Source organism: Narcine bancroftii, chromosome 3 (assembly GCF_036971445.1).
Source record: "Narcine bancroftii isolate sNarBan1 chromosome 3, sNarBan1.hap1, whole genome shotgun sequence".
Lineage (NCBI taxonomy): Eukaryota > Metazoa > Chordata > Chondrichthyes > Torpediniformes > Narcinidae > Narcine > Narcine bancroftii.
In genome coordinates, this window is record NC_091471.1 from 136,751,904 (window position 1) to 136,771,565 (window position 19,662).

Genomic DNA, 19,662 nt, shown 5'->3' on the forward strand with positions numbered 1-19,662 from the left:
AAATTATCAGCCATTAATGAAAAAATTACAAGACGACTCAGAGCACTGGAAAGACTTACCACTAACACTGATAGGAAGGATAAACTGTATTAAAATGAACATCTTCCCAAGGATACAATACCTATTTCAATCATTACCAATTCACCTAACAGAGAAATTCATCAAGGAGCTAAAGAAAATAATAAGAAAATTCTTATGGAGAGGTGGGAAACCGAGGATAGCACTAGATAAATTAACAGAATGGTACAAACAAGGAGGCTTCCAACTACCAAACTTTAAGAATTATTATAGAGCAGCACAATTAAGATACCTATCAGATTTTTATCAAACAAGGGAAAAACCAGATTGGACCAGATTAGAGCTAGATAAAATAGGGGAGAAGATACCTGAGCATATACTCTATAAGTGGGATGAAAAATTGGTGCAACGTAAGAATTCACCAGTATTAAACCATCTGCTCAACATTTGGAAGAAGATTGATGTAGAATGGAATAAAATAAATTATCAAATACCAAAATTAATATTGACACAAAATCAACTAATCCCTTTCACAATAAATAACCTTTCCTTCAGAGAATGGGAGAGAAAAGGGATCAAAAGAATAGAAAATTGTTTTTCGGGAAATAAATCTTTTGAACAAATGAAGGACAAATATAATATAACTCTCGATACAAGGTTTGCATACCACCAACTGAAAACCTACTTGAAGGACAAATTGGGAAACAGTCTGAGGTTACCAGAAGGAAGCAATTTTGAATATGTGATTACAGACACAATGATAATTAAAAAATTTATAACAAACATGTACATCAAACTGCAAGAAAAGGAGAATGAGGAAACAAATTGTAAACCTAAACAAAAATGGGAACAAGATCTAAACATAAAGATAAAGAATGAAACATGGCAAAAGCTATGCTCCAGAATCATGAGAAACACAATAAACATGAGGTTATGCATGATACAATATAATTGGTTACACAGGCTATACATCACACCCCAAAAGTTAAATAAATGGCACCCAACAGAATCAGACAGATGTTTTCGCTGTAAAAAGGAAACGGGAACAACAATACATGCAATTTGGACATGTGAGAAAGTGGAAAAATTTTGGGAAGATCTAAACCAGATATTAAATAAAATCACAAAAAGCAATATACCAAAAAACCCAGAGATCTTCCTTCTAAGCAATATAAGAAATAAAGAATGTGGACTCGATTTGGATGGAGCACAGAAAAGATTTATTATGATAGCCCTAGCTGTAGCAAAAAAATGTATTATGTCAACCTGGAAATTAGAAGACAACTTGTGAATACAACAATGGTACATAGAAATAAATAAATGTAGTCCATTAGAAAACATAACATATAATTTAAGAAATAACATCACAATATTCGATCAAATATGGGAACCATACATGAAATACAATAGAGAAATCCTACCATGAACCTCCACCACCTAAAATGACAGAAGGAGAAGACAACAAAATGAACTGACTCAATATATAAAAGTAAAAGATAAAAATTTCTTGTTTATTTTACTAAGTAACAACATTGTTTAACGGATTTAATGTATCTTATAGATTGAACTTTGAATAAATGGGAAGGGGGAAGAGGGGAAAAAGGGGAGAAAATGACACTATATATTCAAGAGAAAAATATCTGTATGTATTCTGGTCAATATGGTTCATTGTGTAAAAAATAAAAATTAAAAAAAAAGAACAACCTTGCCGCAGCCATTGCCACTTTTCCCAAAAAGTTAATACAAAGCAAATAACATAGGATAGCTTAATCCTTTCAAAATAGAGACAGCAATGATATTAGACCAAGGAAACCCTCCCTTAAGCTCCTTTATGGAAATATGAGTTTTTTCCATCTCTGGTAACTATTCAGATGTTGTCACTGAAAACATAGTTTTCAAGACTCTTGTCCTTAAAATCTGCAGTGATAACTTCCATTTTTGCATTACACCTTTGTAAATTAAGTAGCTTTATTTTTAGATATTTTCTCTGGGCACTCATACACACAGCTTTCACAGGATATTTCTGTTATGAAGAGCCTCCAATATCCCGGAATTGGTTATTTGCATTGGAATGACCAAAACATGAAAATCTCCGTATCAGTCCACAATTTTATGCAGCATACCAGCATTCCGTGAACAAAAGGGAAACGACGTGTAACTCAACAGCATTGACCTCTGCGTCTAATGTCATATATAATCTACTGTATTTGACGGAATGTTAGAGCCACTTGTTTTTCCCCAAAGAATGGCTCAAAAATATTCCCCGGTTTTATATATCAGGATGAAGTTAGGGTGATAATGGTGAGTAATGCCAACAGTAATGCTGTTGGATCTCGCGCTGGTCATTGTGTTAAGAAAGTGTCAGGTCCATGAGAGATGAGTCTGGACACAAGGATTTGCTATCAAATGTAACTTTTTAAAATACACAACAATTAATAGAAGAGTTTGGGAAAATGGTAGCAGGAATAAAACACGTGTACAATTTATTAAAGAAAGTGAGAAGACTGAACAATTGAATAAAACATACGCGCACAATTTATAAGAGTGTGGGAAAATCTACTACAAGTATTGATCAAAAGAAATGGATTTCAAACCTTTTCTTTCTACTTACATATTAATAGGGGCTGGTGGCTGGGTGTCAGTGGGAGCGCGGGGTGCTGGGCTTCAGACTGTTCAAACTGAGGACAAACCCTCAGACCAGCTTACTCACAATCTGGCAGACCTAATGTCAAATCTAGGGTTTTCAGTGCTTCTCAACCTTTCTCTTTCCACTCATATACCACTTTAAATATTTCCTATGCCATCGGTGCTCTGTGATTAGTAAGGAACTGCTTAAGGTGGTATGTGGGTAGAAAGAAAATGTTTGAAAACCACTGTATTAATTGTAGGATTAATTCGTTGGAAGTTTGGTTAGGTTTAGGTGTAGGGTTTCAGGGTAGGTTGGTTTAGGATTAGGTGCAGCAGCCCACGGCAACAGAGAGGAGGCAGTGGACTGCTGGGACAGAGCAGAACAGCGGGCTACAACAGAGAGCAAGCAGCAGACTGCCAGGGCAGAGTGGGACAGTGGGCCACTGGAGAGAGCAGGCAGCACTAAAAAAGTTACGTAACACAATATGCTAAGAAAATTATGGTACACAATACACATCACGACCTGAGTTGGACACTGCAGGCATTTTGGGGAAATTACAAGCGGTCTTGGTGAAAAAAAGGATGGGACTGGAATGGCATGATCATTCTGGTTCCATGCTTTTTACACAGCATGTGTTCCAGGAAAAAGGGAATAAAATCCCAGAAAAAAGTGGCAATGTGAAAAGCATAACTCCTACCTTGTCTCATACATGGTAAATACAACCACATCTTCCACTGTGGTCTGGGAACTTACGGTACACAGATGACTTGTAAACTGTATGATAGAAGCAATGCTGTAGCTTAGTGGTTCTCAACCTTTTTCTTTCCACTCACATCCCACTTTAAGTATTCCCTATGCCATTGGTGCTCTGTGATTAGTAAGGGATTGCTTAAGGTGGTATGTGGGTGGAAAGAAAAGCTTTGAATACCACTGTTTTAATTGTACCTAAATAACTGGTTTCATAACTCCAAAGGAAATGGGCCAATGACGATTTTTCTCAAGCAAAATATTTCAGTAACAATTGGGTCTAGAGCAGTGAATCTCAACCTTTTTGTTCCCACTCACACATCACCTTAAGCCACCCCTTACTAATCACAGAGAACCTATGGCACAGGGATTGCTTAAAGTGGGTTGTGAGTGGAAAGAAAAAGGTTGAGAACCACTGATGTAGCTGCAGTATTTTCCATTTCTGTTTCTTTATAAAGATCGGAGACTTGCTTTACTTGACCATTCAATGTATAGACAACAACTGGGACCTTTCGTGCAAATTTAATTCTCACTTTAAAACTAAGTTTTGATTTATAAAATGCTCCTCCTGTTGCATATTAAATCATTCCCTTGAAGCACCAAAGAAAACAAACTAAGGGCATGTTTTTTCATGTTTCTGAAACTAAGAATGGGTGAGGAACTACTGGGTTATAGAAACACTGGTTATATGGAGTTTACCTTACAAGAGACCTACAAAAAACAAACCATTGTGAATTAAATTAGTTATAATGTAGATTTAACATTGGTTACAGCTTAATTTTACTTGTTTGTAAAATAGAAAAATAAAGAAATAACTATTATCGAAAGACACTCATCACATAGGAGCATGCAAGACAACAGACATTTGCATGCAACATTATTTGGGAAACATCAACATGTTCCCAAGTTACTGATGTGTAATTTCAGATTTATTGTCAGTAAATTCATGACATTACAGGCAACCCTGGGATTCTTCTTCCTGCGTGTGAGGCAGAATTACCACTTATTGGCAGTGCAAAAGAAATCAGACTGAACATACACATGTAAATATAGAAATGTTAAAAAATCTGACCGTGAAATAGAGAGAGAAAAATATCAATAAAGTAAAAAAGTAAGAATCTTTAAATGAGTCTCTGATTGAGTTTGTTGTTGAGGGGTCTGATGTTGGAGGGGTAGCAGCTGCTCCTGAACCTGGTGGTACGAGTCTTGTGGCACCTGTACCTCTTTTCTGATGGTAGTACAGGTACACATTCCTTTATCTGGAACCCTTGGGGGACAGTGTGTTCCAAATTTTGGATTTTTCCGGATTTCAGATCAAGCCAGCTGCTCATATTTAAGCCCATCCTAATTGTGCTTCCGTATCCACACCCTTCCAGTCGCGCTGGCATCTCTCGCCCCCTCGCCCACCCGAGTCGTGCTGCCATCTCTCTCTCTCTCTCCTGCCCTGCCCACCCGTCATGCTTCCATCTCTCTCCCCCCTCGCCCTCCCGAGTCGCTCTGCCGTCTCTGTCCGCCACACAACCTAGTCACGCTGCTATCTGTCTCTCTCTCTCTCTCTCTCTCTCTTCCTCCCTCCACTGTACCACCAACAGGAAAAAAAATACTGGTTTTTGGAGCTTTCTGGATTTTAGATGTCCGGATAAAGGATTGTATACCTGTAGTGATGATTGCTGCTGCTCTCTGGCGGCAGCATTCTATGTAGATATACTCAATAGTGGAAAAGGTTTTATCTGTGATGTCCTGGGTTTTGTTCACTACCTTTTGAAGGGCTTTACACTCAGGGATATTTGTGTCTCCATTCCAGACCAGGATTCAGGAAGTCAGCACACTTTCCACCATACATCTGTAGAAATTTGCCAGGGTTTGTGGTGTCATACCAAAACTCTGCAAATTCCTGAAAAAATAAAGGTGTTGGCATGCTTTCTTCTCAATGCCATTTGTGTGTTGTTGGCTCCCTTGTCCAATAGAGTGGAATAAAAATATAATCTAGTCATTATTGAATTGCTGTACGTGGAACATATCTCTGCCCAAATTTGCATTATTTACATTACAGCATTATCTACACTTCATTGGCTATGATGCAATTAGGGATATTCTGAGGATATGAATACCATTTAATAAATTCAAGTCTTTATTTATTTACTGAACAAAGCTGGCTGAACTACAAAAAATGTTTGCAGACTTAACAAGATGAGCTGAAGTCAGGTCTCTCTCCTTTGGTTTAGATTTAGTAAATATAAATGATATATTTTCTCAAGTCAGAAGCTTTAGATCATCTACAGGTGTTTAAATATTCATAGATTAATTGTTTATATCCAAAATGTTGCAGTAAACTATGAAACTACAACTATTGAAACTGCAATTAATCACCTGTTATTACTTTTAGGCTCATATAATATAAAATATAGAATATAAAACTTCAATGTAATTTGAATTCTGTGAGTTTCATTCATGGAGATTCCTGCATTTTGCAGAGTTTGTGAGGCTGCTTTTAAATTGGGAGACAAGATGGCATTAAGATCAGCAAGGGCGGAACTCTCCTGTGCAATCAGGAAGGGAAAATGTGCATACGTACAGAAACCTGTGTTTTACCAGCAGCACAAGGCATATATGGCAGATTATTCAAACTTTAACTAACTATGTCAACCTTGCAGGTGAGGAAAAATGATACTGTCCTTCCTCACAGGCTGAACACTTTCTATGTGTGATTCAAGTACAGGCACCCTGCATATCTGCGACTGAGCTGAGGAAGATCTTATCAGGGCGAACCCACACAAAACAATAGTCCCAGATAGCATACCTGGTCAGTTGCTGAAAGTCTGTGCAGCCCAGCTGATGGAGGTTGTAACAGACATCTACAACATCTCACTGCAGCGGTCCATTGTCCCCACATGATATACAGCAGGTACTATCATCCCTGTGCCTAAGAAAGCGATGTAAGCAGACTAAATGACTACCCCTAGTGCTACTGACATCTACCATCATAGAACATAGAACATAACAGCATAGTACAAGTTCTTTGACCCATGATGTTATGCTGACCTATTTAAACATACTCAGCAATCTAAAACTTCCCTACATCATATCCTTAACTCTTTATTTTTCTTGTATCAGATTCCTGTCCAAAAGACTTTTAAATATCCCTATTGTACCAACCTCTACCACCACCCCAGGCAATGCATTCCAGGCACTGTGTAAAAAAAAAGCTACCACTGCCCCTAAACTTTCCTCTGCTCACTTTATACAGATGTCCTTTGAGAAGCTGGTGATGGAACACATCAAAGCACACCTTTCAGTGACATTAAACTCATTCCAGTTTGCCTACCGTCCAAACCAGTCCACAGATGATGCAACAGCCTTGAGCCTCCATTCCACCCAGAGCTAACTAGAGAATGATGCCTCATATGCTAGGCTATGTTCATTGACTTCAGTTTGGCATTAAACATGATCATACTTCAGAAGTTGGTGGATAAACTATCCTCACTTAAACTCGACACTCCTTTTGGCAACTGAGTTCTGGACCTCTTTACAAAAAGAGCAGATTCTATCCAGGTTGTCAGTAAAACCTCAAGCTCCATCAGGTTAAGCATTGGTGCACCTCAGGGCTGTTTGTTCACCCTCTACTATTCACGTTGTTGGCTCAGGACAAATTGTACAGTCACAGTCAGTAGGATTTGGAAACAATGTCTCCTCCTCACTGATCATCCACACAGGTGCATCCCAAGGATGCATGCTTAGCCCACTTCTCTACTCATTATGCACCCATGACTGTGTGGCCAGGCATAACTCCAATGCCATCTACAAGTTCTCCGATGGCACCACAGTTGTCGGCAGAATCAGAAATGGCAATGAGGAAGTGTACAGGAGGGAGCTAGATCAGCTCATTGAATGGTGTAACGACAACACTTTTTCGATTAATGTCGGCAAAACCAAGATGATTGTGGACTTCAGGAGGAAGTCAGGAGAACACAACTCAGTCCTCATCGAGGACTCAGTAGTGGAGATGGCAAGAAATTCAAATTTCTGGGTGTCAACATCTCTGAGGGCCTATCCTGGAGTTTCCATGTTGATGCAATCACAAAGAAGGCTTCGATATGTCCCCAAAGACTCTCATAAATCTCTATAGGTGTACCTTGGAGAACATTCTAGCTGGTTGCATCGCTGCCTAGTATGGAGATGCCAACAGTCAGGACACAAGCCAGAGGGTTGTTAACTTGGCCTGTGACATCACGGGCACCAGACTTCATGCCATTGAGGACATCTGCATAAGACGGTGTCTTAAAAAAGCAGCCTCTATTCTCAAAGACCTCCACCAGCCAAGCCATGCCCTCTTCATTCTGCTACCATTGGAAAGGAGGTACAGGAGCCTAAAGATGAGCACTCAACAGCACAAGAACAGCTTCTTCCTTGCTGCCATCATATTCATGAATAATCAGTGAACCATAGACGCTCCCTTACTTTTCATACACTATTATATTTTTTAATATAGCATAGTCATGGATTTTTCATGGAAATAAATTCTGATTCATGACTGCACTGTCAGATTCAGTTCTAACAGAATCATCAAATTTGTGGATGATATAAGAGTAGTTGGCCTCATCTGCAACAATAATGAACCACATTAGAAAGAGGAGGTTTAAAGTTTCAATTAATGGTGCAAGAGGAACAACCAAATATCAAAGTAGACAAGACAAAGGAGATGACTGTGGACTTCAATGGTTCTGTGGTAGAGAAAGTAGAGAACACCAAGTTACTGGTGTGCATAGAATGAATGAGCTATCCTGCCATCACAACACCATCTCATCTTTCAGAAAGATGCAGCACCCTCTACACTATCTCAGAAGGCTGAGTTGGGCAAGACTACCTTCCCTCATCTTGACTACCATTTACAGGTGCACAATGGAAAGAATCCTGTCTGGTTGTGTGGTATGGTAGCAGCAAAACATCAGATTGGAAGTACTGTGCCGAGGATTGTTAAAACAGCTAAGAGGATCATTGGGATCTCCCTTTCCTCCATTTAAAAAAAATATTTTTCACACTATGAACCATTCTGACCAAAATATATACAGACATTTTTCTCTTGAATATATACAGTGTCATTTTCTCCCCTTTTCCCCCCTCCCTTCCCTCCCTCCCTCTTCCCTCCCTCCCTCACCCCTCCCCCATTTATTCAAAGTTCAATCTATATGATACATTAAACCCGTTAAACAATGTCGTCACTAAATAAAAATAAACAAGAAATTTGTGTCTTCTATTTTTACATACTGGGTCAGTTCATTTTGTTGTTTTCTCCTTCTGTCATTTTAGGTGGTGGAGGTTTCCTCCATTGATGACATTTATTTGGAGTGATATCTGAATAGGAGTCAAAAAATTATAGAAGACACTTTATTTCCAGTACACCATCTACTACCATCAAGAAGGAGGTACAGGAGCATTAAAAGCAGGACTGCCAGGCTGAGGCATGATTACGTTGAAGTTGAACGCCAAGCTGATGTCAATGAATAGCAATGAATAGCTTTAACCCCAGGCTGTGAGATTGATGAGCAGTATCCTAAACCATGTAAATCATCCCAAAAATGTTTATATATACCCATTTATATTGATTATTTATGTGATCATTATGTACTGTGTATTGTGTGTTTTGGTGGGTGCACCATAGTCTAGAGAAACTCTGTTTAATCAGGTTTTATATGTACAGTCATATGATAATAAACATGAACTTCTCCCAGGAGGAAGCCTTGAAACCTGATTCTACTTGAATACCTCCTTGTGCATTTCAAAGTCACAGCACTGTCTCACCAGGGTCCTTTGAAATTATAGGGTACATTTAATCTTATATTTACCTTTCTATTTGCTTGCTATAACTGAATGTTAACTTTCAGTGATTCTGTATTAGAATACCGAAATCTCTTGATAACATAACATATTTTGAATGTAAATAATAATGTTTTTCTTTTCTATTTTTTTCTCCACCAAAGTGGATAATTTAGCATTATTCCACAAAATATTTCACAGCCATGTTCTTGCCCACTCAATTAGCCTGAGCACATTTCCTTGGAGCGTCTCTATAATCCTCTTCAGAACACTTCTCCCCACCACTCATCTTAGTATCATCAGAAAAAATGGATATATTGCACATAACCCCTTTATTCAGTCCATTAATAGACTATCTGAGGAACTAAAGACCTAGATCAATCCCAGTGACACCTCAGTGGTTACAGCCTCCAAACCAAAATGGCACAGTTGTTATATATTTTGTTTTCAGACAATTAACCATCCCTTGATCCATGCCAGTACATCATCCTCAATTTACAGTTCTCTAACTTTGTTTAATAATCTCATCTGTAGCACCTTAGCAAAGACCAGTGGCATCACTAGGGTTGATGTCACCCAGTAAGGTAACTCATGGCGTCAACCTGACCCCCCCTCCCCCGGAGCGTACAAGTGTACTGAGCATAGAAGAAACAGGTAAGTGTTCCTTGTATGTCTGGGGTGGTGGCAGCAGCGATGAGTTGGTGTGGTGGGTTAGCTCTGATCAGGGTGCTTTAGAAGGTTCAAAAAGTAAATTAGCATAGATTTTAGCCTTGTTAGCTTGGCTAACAGAAAAAAAAATGTTGTTATAACTAAGTACAGGGATATTTTTATTAAAAATAAATTTCTGCTGGAATACTGCTCAAAAATTTTATAGACAGTCATTTTGGCATCTGCCCACCTCTGATGGTGTCACTTCAGAAAGTTCAGTAAAACACCATATCAACAGGTTATTTTTTTTACCTCTACATCAAATCTATACTGCTAATTTCTACCTCAACAAACAGATTTGCCAAACATGACTTCATTTTTTTATAAATATATAACAGCTGACTCTTCCAATCCACTTGCAATTTCCTAAGTGCTCTGTTGTCTGCTTGTCAATAATAGATTTTGGCATCTCCATCATTATTGATGTAAACCTAACTGGTGAGTGCTTCCCCATTTTCTTTCTCCCTCCTTTCTTAAATTGTGGTTTATTGGCTTCCAATCTGCAGGAACAATATTAAAATTGATAAATGTAGCAGATGACAGCTAATAAACCTTTTATCTTTCAAAATTTTGGTATATAGGTTATCAAATTTTAGAGAGGTTATTGGTTTTCACTTCCATTAACCGCAGTAATGTTTTAAACCGCAGTAATGTTTTCAACTGCTGGCCGCTAGAGATTGGCTCATGGGAACCAAATATCAAAGCCAGGATTCAAGAGACATGAAACCCTCTTGAAGGGGCCTCAGAAGCTGAAGGTTTCCTATCAATTAAAGATTTTGATCCGGAGCACGAGTTGCCGATGGATTGAACTTGAGTCTGAATGGCTGCAAAGGCTACGAGAAAACTGGAGGCAAATCCACGAACTGTGTTTTGCTTCTCTCTCTCTCTTATTGTTAGGATGACAGGCAATGCTCATGTTTGACTTACAGCAGACAAAAGTTGAAGTATATCATGTATATTATATTTTTAATGTAATATTGCATGCCAATAAAAGGAATCTTTGAAAAATAGTAATCAAAGGTTTAAAACACTATTGCAATTTCATCCCCCCCAAAAATTAATCTTCTTCAGTATCTTTGCAATGCAATTATAACATTAATTATTTTTCTCTCTTATCAAGTCTAAATATTAGACAATATGTGCTATATTGGTTGTAGTGTACCAGAATACTATGTATCCATAACACTGGAAAACAAAGATTTTGCTTCCTGAACACTTTGGGTGTATTTTATGAATTTTAGACTGCTGAAATGAAGTCACATTAACATTTTTTAGATACAACCTATTTTTGTGATTTCATCATTTTTTTCCTAAATATTTTAGAGTTATATATGAGTAAACTGATATATACAAAAAAATTGTAAAATATACAGCAAAGATGTCAAATATACAGAAATCAACAAAGTTGTCTAATTTATAGAGTATATCTATAAAGTAACAGAACATCGTACAATTTTATCCTGAATATTATATTTTAATTTTCTCCCCCATATCTTGAATCCATTATCAAGACAAAGTTCTATAATTAAAGTATACCTTATACCTAGAGTATTATAATAGTGTTGGAAGGAAAGTTTTATAATAAAATTGGAGATCTGAAAGTAGTTCAGGAAAGGTTCCCATAAGTTTTGAAACCTTATATCCAAGTTACTAACAGAATAACAAATCTTTTCTAGATTTAAACAGGACATAATATCCCTCAGCCAATGAGCATGAGAGGGCAGAGCAGCATCCCTTCCTCTTTTTAATATCACACATCAGGCCAAATAAGAGGCAAAAGGCAGAACTCAAGATTTAATTGGAGTCAAGCGAACGCCATTCTCTTCAGTGATACCAAACACAGCAACCATAAGGGTTAGATTCAAGGTTTAAATTAAAGATTTAGGATGGGGTTTGGAAAACATCTCTCCAGTATTTTTTGAGGCTAGGGCATGTCCAAAACATATTGATAAGGGAAGCCTCATCTCTCTTACATTTATCACAACAAAATGTTTACATCTGGATAAATACGAGATAATTTAGCTTTGGACACGTGAGCTCTATGCACAACTTTAAATTGCAACAAACAATGATGGGCACAGAGGGATATGGAATTAACCAATTTGAAGATTAAATCTCAAATCTCATCCAACAATGAAAGGTTTAAATCCTGTTCCCAGGCAGATTTAATGTTATCAAGGGGGACAGATCTTAAACCTGGATCTTATCATAAATAATAGATATTAAACCTTTAAGAATGGGCTGTAAATTAAAAAAAAACACCTACACCTGGAAAATTACGTATCTCAGAATAGAGAAAATGTCTGATTTGCAAATATCGGGAAAAAAAATGCGTATTTGGTAAATTGAACTTTAAAGAAAGTTCTTCAAATGATGCAAAACAAATATCAACAAAAAGATAATTAAAACACTTAATACCCAGTCTTTGCCATTCTTGAAATGCAGAATCGTGCAAGGAAAGTTGGAAGAAATTATTGGATAGAATAGGGCTTGAAAGAGACAAACCATAAAATCCAAAAATTTTCTGAACTGAGCCAATATCCTTAGACTGTGCCTAACAAATTGATTATTAATGGATGTATCTAAAGAAAAAGGAAGTGAGGATCCAAGAAAAGCTGGAATGGAGATATTTTTAGCTGTATACAACTCCAATGGACAGTCAAGTCATTTAGGAAAGTGTATCCAAAATATGTTTGCGTACATTGGCCACCCAGTAATAAATTCAAAAATTAAGCAGCATCATGCCTCTATTTCCTTTCGATTTCTGAAGATGAACTTTACACAATCCAGGTCGCTTACTCTTCCATATGCCTTGTGGAGGACAATATAATAGAATTTAATGAGTAAAAAATATTAGGAATAAAAGTTGGTATGTTTTAACAGGGTAAATAAATTTTCTTTAAAAAAATACTTATGTTATCTTTAACTGTAATACCTAAATAAGAAAATTTACTGATGTAAATATATTAACTTTTATACAAATGTAGTTTGTACCATGAAAACTGTTGAAATTGAGTAAATAACACAACATAGAAGGTAAGTAGGTATCAGGACTTAATAGGAAAATCATAGAGGGAAACTTTATGTTGCACTCCCTTCCTCCAGATCTCTAAGATGTTTTCACAGGTTCAAAATCCAATGATTAAATGGCTCTATAGCCAGATCAAAATGTAATGCACTTAGAGGACATCCTTGACGAGCTCCCCTTTGGAGATTCAAGGGTTGTGACTGTTGAAAGTTAGTGAGAATTGAAGCAGTAGGGCACAAATATCCATGTAATAAAACTTGGACCAAAATTATTTTTTTCCAAAACCTCTACTCACACAGTCAAACACTTTCTCCACTTCTAAAGAAAGGACACATTCAGGAACCTCACTTGAGTATAAAATGTCAAGTAAGCAACATATATTGAAATGAGTGTAACAACTTTTAATAAAACCGGTTTGATCCTTGGATATAATTGAGGAAGCATATACTGGCTTCGGAGGCAGTCCAGCAGAAGTTCACCAGGTTAATCCCAGGGAAAAGGAGGTTGACCCACGAGGAGAGACTTTATCACCTGGGATTGTACTCACTTGAAATCAGAAGAATGAGAGATCTTATAGAAACAAATAAATAATGAAAGGGATAGAGAAGATAGAGGCAGGAAAAATATTTTCACTGATAAGTGAGACCAGAACTAAGGGACACAGCCTCAAGATTCAGAGGAGTAGGTTTAAGACAGAGATGTGGAAAAACTTTTTTTTCCCAGAGAGTAGTGAATCTATGGAATTCTCTGCCCAGGGAAGCAGTTGAGGCTACTTCATTGAACATATTTAAGATTCAGTTCAGGTAGATTTTTACATAAAAAAGGAATTAAGGGATAATGGGGAAAGGCAGGTAGGAGGGGTTGAGTCAATGATCAGATCAGCCATGATCTTATAGAATGGCAGAGCAGGCTTGATGGGCCAGATGGCCTACTCCTGTTCCTATTTCTTATGTTCTTAAATATTCTCCAATCTATGGCCCAAAACTTTAGCCAGAATTTTAACATCATCATTTAATAAAGAAATTGGCCTGAATAAGGACCACTCTATAGATATTTATCTTCCTTTTCAATAAGAGTAATACCAGCATTGAATGATGCTGGAAGTTTACCATCTTTAAACAAATCAGGCAACACATAAATATGGTGAAAGCAAAGAAGAAAATAATTTTAAAAATTCCATAGGAAACCCATCGGGATCCAGTGATTTTCCAGATTGCAAAGAAGAGATAGCCACAGTTATCTCTGTTTGTAATATAAGTTTGTCTAATCTTATTTTGTTATCTTGAGAATGTGTGGGAATGTTTAAACAATTAAAAAATTTCTCCATCAAACAATTACCATTTTGAAATTCAGTAAGTAAAGTCAGGAATAAAAATTCCTGAATATGTGTTATTAATCTTGGAGGGACATGAAGTAACATCACCATTCTGCATTTTAATTCTGGCAATTTGCCAACATGTTTCAAATCCTCTCAACTGATTGGCTTACAACTACCAGATTTATCACCGTGGATATAGATAAGACGTTTATTCTTCAAAAGTTGGCCTTCAATTTTACATGTTAAAAGGAGATCAAATTTAGTTTGAAATTCCACTTGCTTTTTACATAATTATGGATTTCTAACTTGAGCATATTGATGATTTCTTTCTTTAATTCAATTAATTACTTCCATACTTCCATACTTTATTGGTCCTTCATTCCATATTCAAAGCACGAGAGATAATTTGCCCCCTCAGGGCTTAAATGCATCCCCGACAATCAGGCTGGAGGTTTCTGAGAAAGTATTTGTACTAAAGAAAAAGGTTATCTGTTCCTCCATAAATTTAACAAAATCAATATTAGATAGTAAAATTGAATTGAAACACCAGTGTCTATTTATTTTAGGAAGGTCTGGAAGCATCATAGATAGTAAAATAGGGACATGATCAGATATCAATGCACTCTTGTAATCACAAGAGCAAGTCAATGGAATTAATTTATTATCAATAAAAAAATAATCAATCCTAGAAAAAGTATGATGAACATGTGAAAAGAAAGAATACTCTATACTATTTGGATAAATAAAACACCATACATCAGAAATATCATAATCTGATAAGACAGATTGAATAAATGAGGTGGACTTACTCACAATTACAGGGTTGTAAGAAGACCGATCCAACAGAAGATCAAAACAACTGTTTAAATCTCCACTAAGCACAAGAGAGTATGAGTCCAGATGGGTTAAATAATTTTTTTTAAAAAGACCCATATCACGCACCTTAGGGGCGTAAACATTAGCAATGACAACAATTTAGTATAGACTTTCCCTGAAACAATAATATAATGACTGTTAATATGTGATACTATGTTGTGATGAACAAAATGGATAAGGATCAAGGTTCAACCTTTGCTCTATCCTGAAAAGTGGAATGAAAATACTGCCACTCCACTGTGCCATGAGACATGAACTATTAGAGCTATGAATGTGTTTCTTATAAAATAGCTGTTTTAAGTTGTTTAAGATGAACAAAAGGACATTCATCTTTTAACAGGATAGTTCAAACCTTTAACATTCCAACTAACACATTTATTAAAAAAAACTATCCATTATCTATGGTTAGAGAAGTAAAATGAAAAATGCACATATTGTAAAAGCTCCAGGTTCCAGCCTTGAAAATAGGACAGAACATATAACAGATATTAAAATAAAATAACCATACAAGGTCAAAGATTGTGTAGTCTCTTAACACAATAATAACATTGAAAAGAACCACTCCCACCACCACCCTCCCTCCCACCCAAAAACCAGACAACTGCCAAATACCCCAGCAGCAAACTCATCACAATAAACATTCCTCACCCAAAAAAAACACTTCCAGTCCCACATAATAACATCTTGGCTCCAATATTGTTATTAAAACTAAAGTCTACACTGCAAAAGCAACATTAAACTTGGAAAGGAATACAACCTTTTATTAAAAAATCAACTACTTTCAGAATTTCTTAGACAATTATAGAAAGTATATTACAAAATAGAAATATAAACTGATAATAAAAAAACTAAGTATAAACTTTTCCCAATGTTCCAACAAAAAATGAATAAATCCCATAATTTAAAGCAAAAAACAACCTCACAAAACAACAGACAAAATGAGTACATTACCCCATAAAGTGCTTCCAAAATAGAGAGGACCAGATGGACCTCGCCACTAAATACTGTATGACAAAACCTATAACGCTTCAAAATAATAATAGTCAAATAGCCTCAAACCTCAAACAGACATTTATGTTAATTTTCATGTAGGCTGGAGCAGATATCTTCTAATTCAGTAATATGTTGGATTAAATATTCCGAAGCAAGCTCCAAAGATGACAAATGCTGGCTGTGCTCCTCCACTAATGACCAGATTTGATCAACTTTAACTTCTAACAAGATAAAAGAAGCTGTGAACTTGGCAGTCAGCACCAGTCTCTGTTGAAGTAGGGTAGAAGTAACCTCTAATGTTGCTTCTTTTTTCTTTTTTTTTCCAGATTTTCCACTTCTTGTAGTCATTTTGAGGCAAACAAGAGTAAAAGAAGGGAAAGGTACAAAATATATAACACTTTCATAGTAAAATAAAATGGTAAGGAGTGAAAAGAAAAGAGAAGAGAGTAGATAAGAGTTCTTGATAGTTGCGTCTACTCCATGTCGCAGCTGGCCGAAAGGTTGATTTCATCATTTTTAAAGTTTATTTCATTCATATAAAACCATGAAGTGCAACAAGTCATTGAAAATTTGTTTTCTGTATTCACACTTTGATTTCTTCCCTATTTGGTGCATTCAGTGTCAAATATGGTGAAAGGTTTCACCAGGACATTGTGACCGTGGAAAAGCAATATCAGGGCAATTAGAATGCATCACTGCTGGCCGACTATTGTTGGACACTGACTCGAGAAGCCTCAGATGTGAAGTACAAATGAAAATCAGCAGGGGAAAAACATTTTTAGGTCATTTGAACTAAAGCAATGTGTCAGTATCATTATGTGATTAAACTTTAAATTCCATAAACGTTAATTTAATATTTCTTCAACTTCCTACATGATACAGCAAATTTGAAATTATCTTTGTGTTGTCTATCATAATCCCCAAATATTTTTAAAGAAGCATACCTTTTGAAAAAATGTCCAGTGTAATCTTCTATTATTTATACAAAATTAAATGAACACTTGTTTATTATTCCAAGTTCCTAGGAGTTCATCCATTCTGATATAGGATATTTTCCCTTCATCTTGGGTATAAGCATCTGCTTTAAATAAGACTGACCACAAATTCCTTGTAATCCAAGTAGATACTGTTTATTTAAAAGCCATTTTCTACAGAGATTGGATTAATTTGGATGAATATGAAATGTATTTTCTTGTCCAGTTCCAGATGTTATCCCTCACACAGAGAAAACCCAACATCTGTGAAAGAGGGGTTTTAAAGTAAATTAGAATATGTCGTTGCATGGTCATAATCCACTGTAACATTTATGTTCTCATCACTTCTATTTCACTTTTAATAATACATAGCATCATAGAATTTAATTGTTGATCTTGCATAGAAACAGATAAGAATAAATGTTTTAAATAATTTAAAAAGTTATAAAAGAACTGTTTTCAATTTAGAGTGAACACAGGCCTAACATTGTGCTGCACTTCCAAAATAAACTAGGAAGGGTTCAGGGCAGTATTGGGGGAAGCAGAGATGGGAAATAATTTCACTTTCCCTGTAAAAACATACAATGTTACTGTTCATTATCATTTTCCAAAGGGTCCTTTTGGAAACAGGCAGTTCCTGACCACTGTGTGAGCTCAGAGTGCACTTTCAGCTGTGTGCATCGTTCACTGATATTTAATTTTAAATTTGTCTATGTTGGATAAAACAAAGTTCTGTCATCCTGTCAGTTCATAATCTGACTTTCGGAGAATGAAGAAAAGAGACGCAAAAAGAACAAATGTTCAATGTTGGAAAAAAAGAGCTTGGCAAGTTGATAGACAGCTTTCAGTTGAATGCATTTGTGAAACTGTGGTTGAATACTGAACAAATTCAAACAGTGAAACCTAGAAAACCTACCCAGTATTTATTTTAACCAGAATATCGGTATTTTGCTATTTTCCATGATGAAGAAATTGTTGCTAGACAACCAAAATACCTGAAAAATAAAGGTTAACTCTGTGCTAATATTAGAGAAATACAGGACAAATTCTGAAATTAAATCACTTGCCCTTTGGCTAACTAGACAAGAAGATGGGCTGAGAGCATTGCCTTTAATTACAGAAGTAAGAGTATGAAACAAAACAGAGGATCAATCTGTATTCACCCATCAAACATGTAAGGACAACAAGCCCTTGAAGCAGAGAAAACCTCAAGAAATACTGAGATGAATCATGCTGGAGCTGGCTTCCTGCCCAGAATTGCCACCTGCAGTCCTCATTACCACATCTATTGGAGCTGCAGGCAGAGATCTGATCTCACTGGCATGGCCAGAGAGTACAGCACCACCCCCTCCAAAATGCCTCAGATGAGCTTTCAGAAGCCAAAGTTATTGGGATGTGGTGTGGGGAGAGAGGATGTGGTTAGGAGCATAGCTCCTCTCAAGTTTTAAGGGATTTTAAAAGTTTTGAATTATAGCTGACAATTAGATTTTTAAACCACTTCTAACTGAAATAATAAAAAGTACAAAAATATAAAAGTTAACTACAGTACTGGTAAACACTGGATATTTAAAAATGCTCATAAATATGACAAAATTATGAAATAATAATTTACCTTTACTTCTGTCTCCGAATCTGCAGGTTCAAATTCACAAATGAATTGAAAGAGATTTCAGCTCCTTCATCATGACCTAGTATTATCATGGTCTGGTATCATCATGACCTGGTGTCATTCATTTTGATTGGCAGTTCCCCAGTTGGCCAGAGCTGTGAGACCAGTCTATGTCACTCGATTATTTTTTTAATTTTTGACATGTCAAATAGGATCTCACATCCAAAGGACTACAGGTAAATGATGATAATATGTGGACACTGTGGTTGAAAATACTGGAGAAGGTCAGTAGGTCAAACAGTGTCCTTTGTGATGGCTGTTGGGTAAGGGGGAGGGAAGAGTAGAACTGGAAAGAGTGGAAAGGGGGATGGGGGAAAAAAACAAGCAAGTTCAGTAGAAACCAAAGAAGTCAATGTAAGGTCATCTGGCTGGAGGGTGCCCAGACAGAATATAAACTGCTGTTCATAAGGCCACAGACAAACATGTGAGCTTGGGAATGTGACTCAGAATTGAAATGGTTGGCTACTGGGAAGTCGCTGTGGTTGGGGACAGAGAGGAGGTGTTGAGTGAAGCCATCTTCCAATCTGCAACTGGTTTCTCTGATGTGGAGAAGGCTGCAATGGGGAATAATGCCTTAGAGGGATGGCAACAACAATGGGAACTGGTCTGAAATGTCAGTTATATACCTTTACCTCCTATGGATGCTCCAAGACCTTGGTGAATTCCTCCAGCATCTCTGTGTTTTACTGGTGGATTGAGAATGCGTCTGGTCTCAGAGAATCAGATGTGGGCAGATGTAGCCAGGGAAGGTTTGTTTTAACAAAATCTTTATTTTTTTTATGATGAACAATCATGATTAACACATCAAAAAAGTTAATGAATGTAGTTACAATTATTATAATTATATGTTAATTCATGTTAATTGATACTAATAATTCTAATAATTAT

At 36.6% G+C, this 19,662-nt stretch overlaps 1 long non-coding RNA gene across 4 annotated transcripts in view; it reads left to right on the forward strand.

Moving 5' to 3' along the window:
* The window catches only part of LOC138757603 (uncharacterized), a 57,182-nt gene that overhangs the window by 34,659 nt on the left and 2,861 nt on the right, over positions 1–19,662 (forward strand). For 3 of the 4 annotated variants that reach the window (XR_011353726.1, XR_011353730.1, XR_011353727.1), the window contains 3 exons: positions 8,702–8,954; positions 16,458–16,511; positions 18,744–18,950. This is a non-coding gene — a long non-coding RNA (uncharacterized lncRNA). The remainder of the gene's footprint in view (positions 1–8,701; positions 8,955–16,457; positions 16,512–18,743; positions 18,951–19,662) is intronic. The other variant, XR_011353729.1, reaches the window with a different exon arrangement.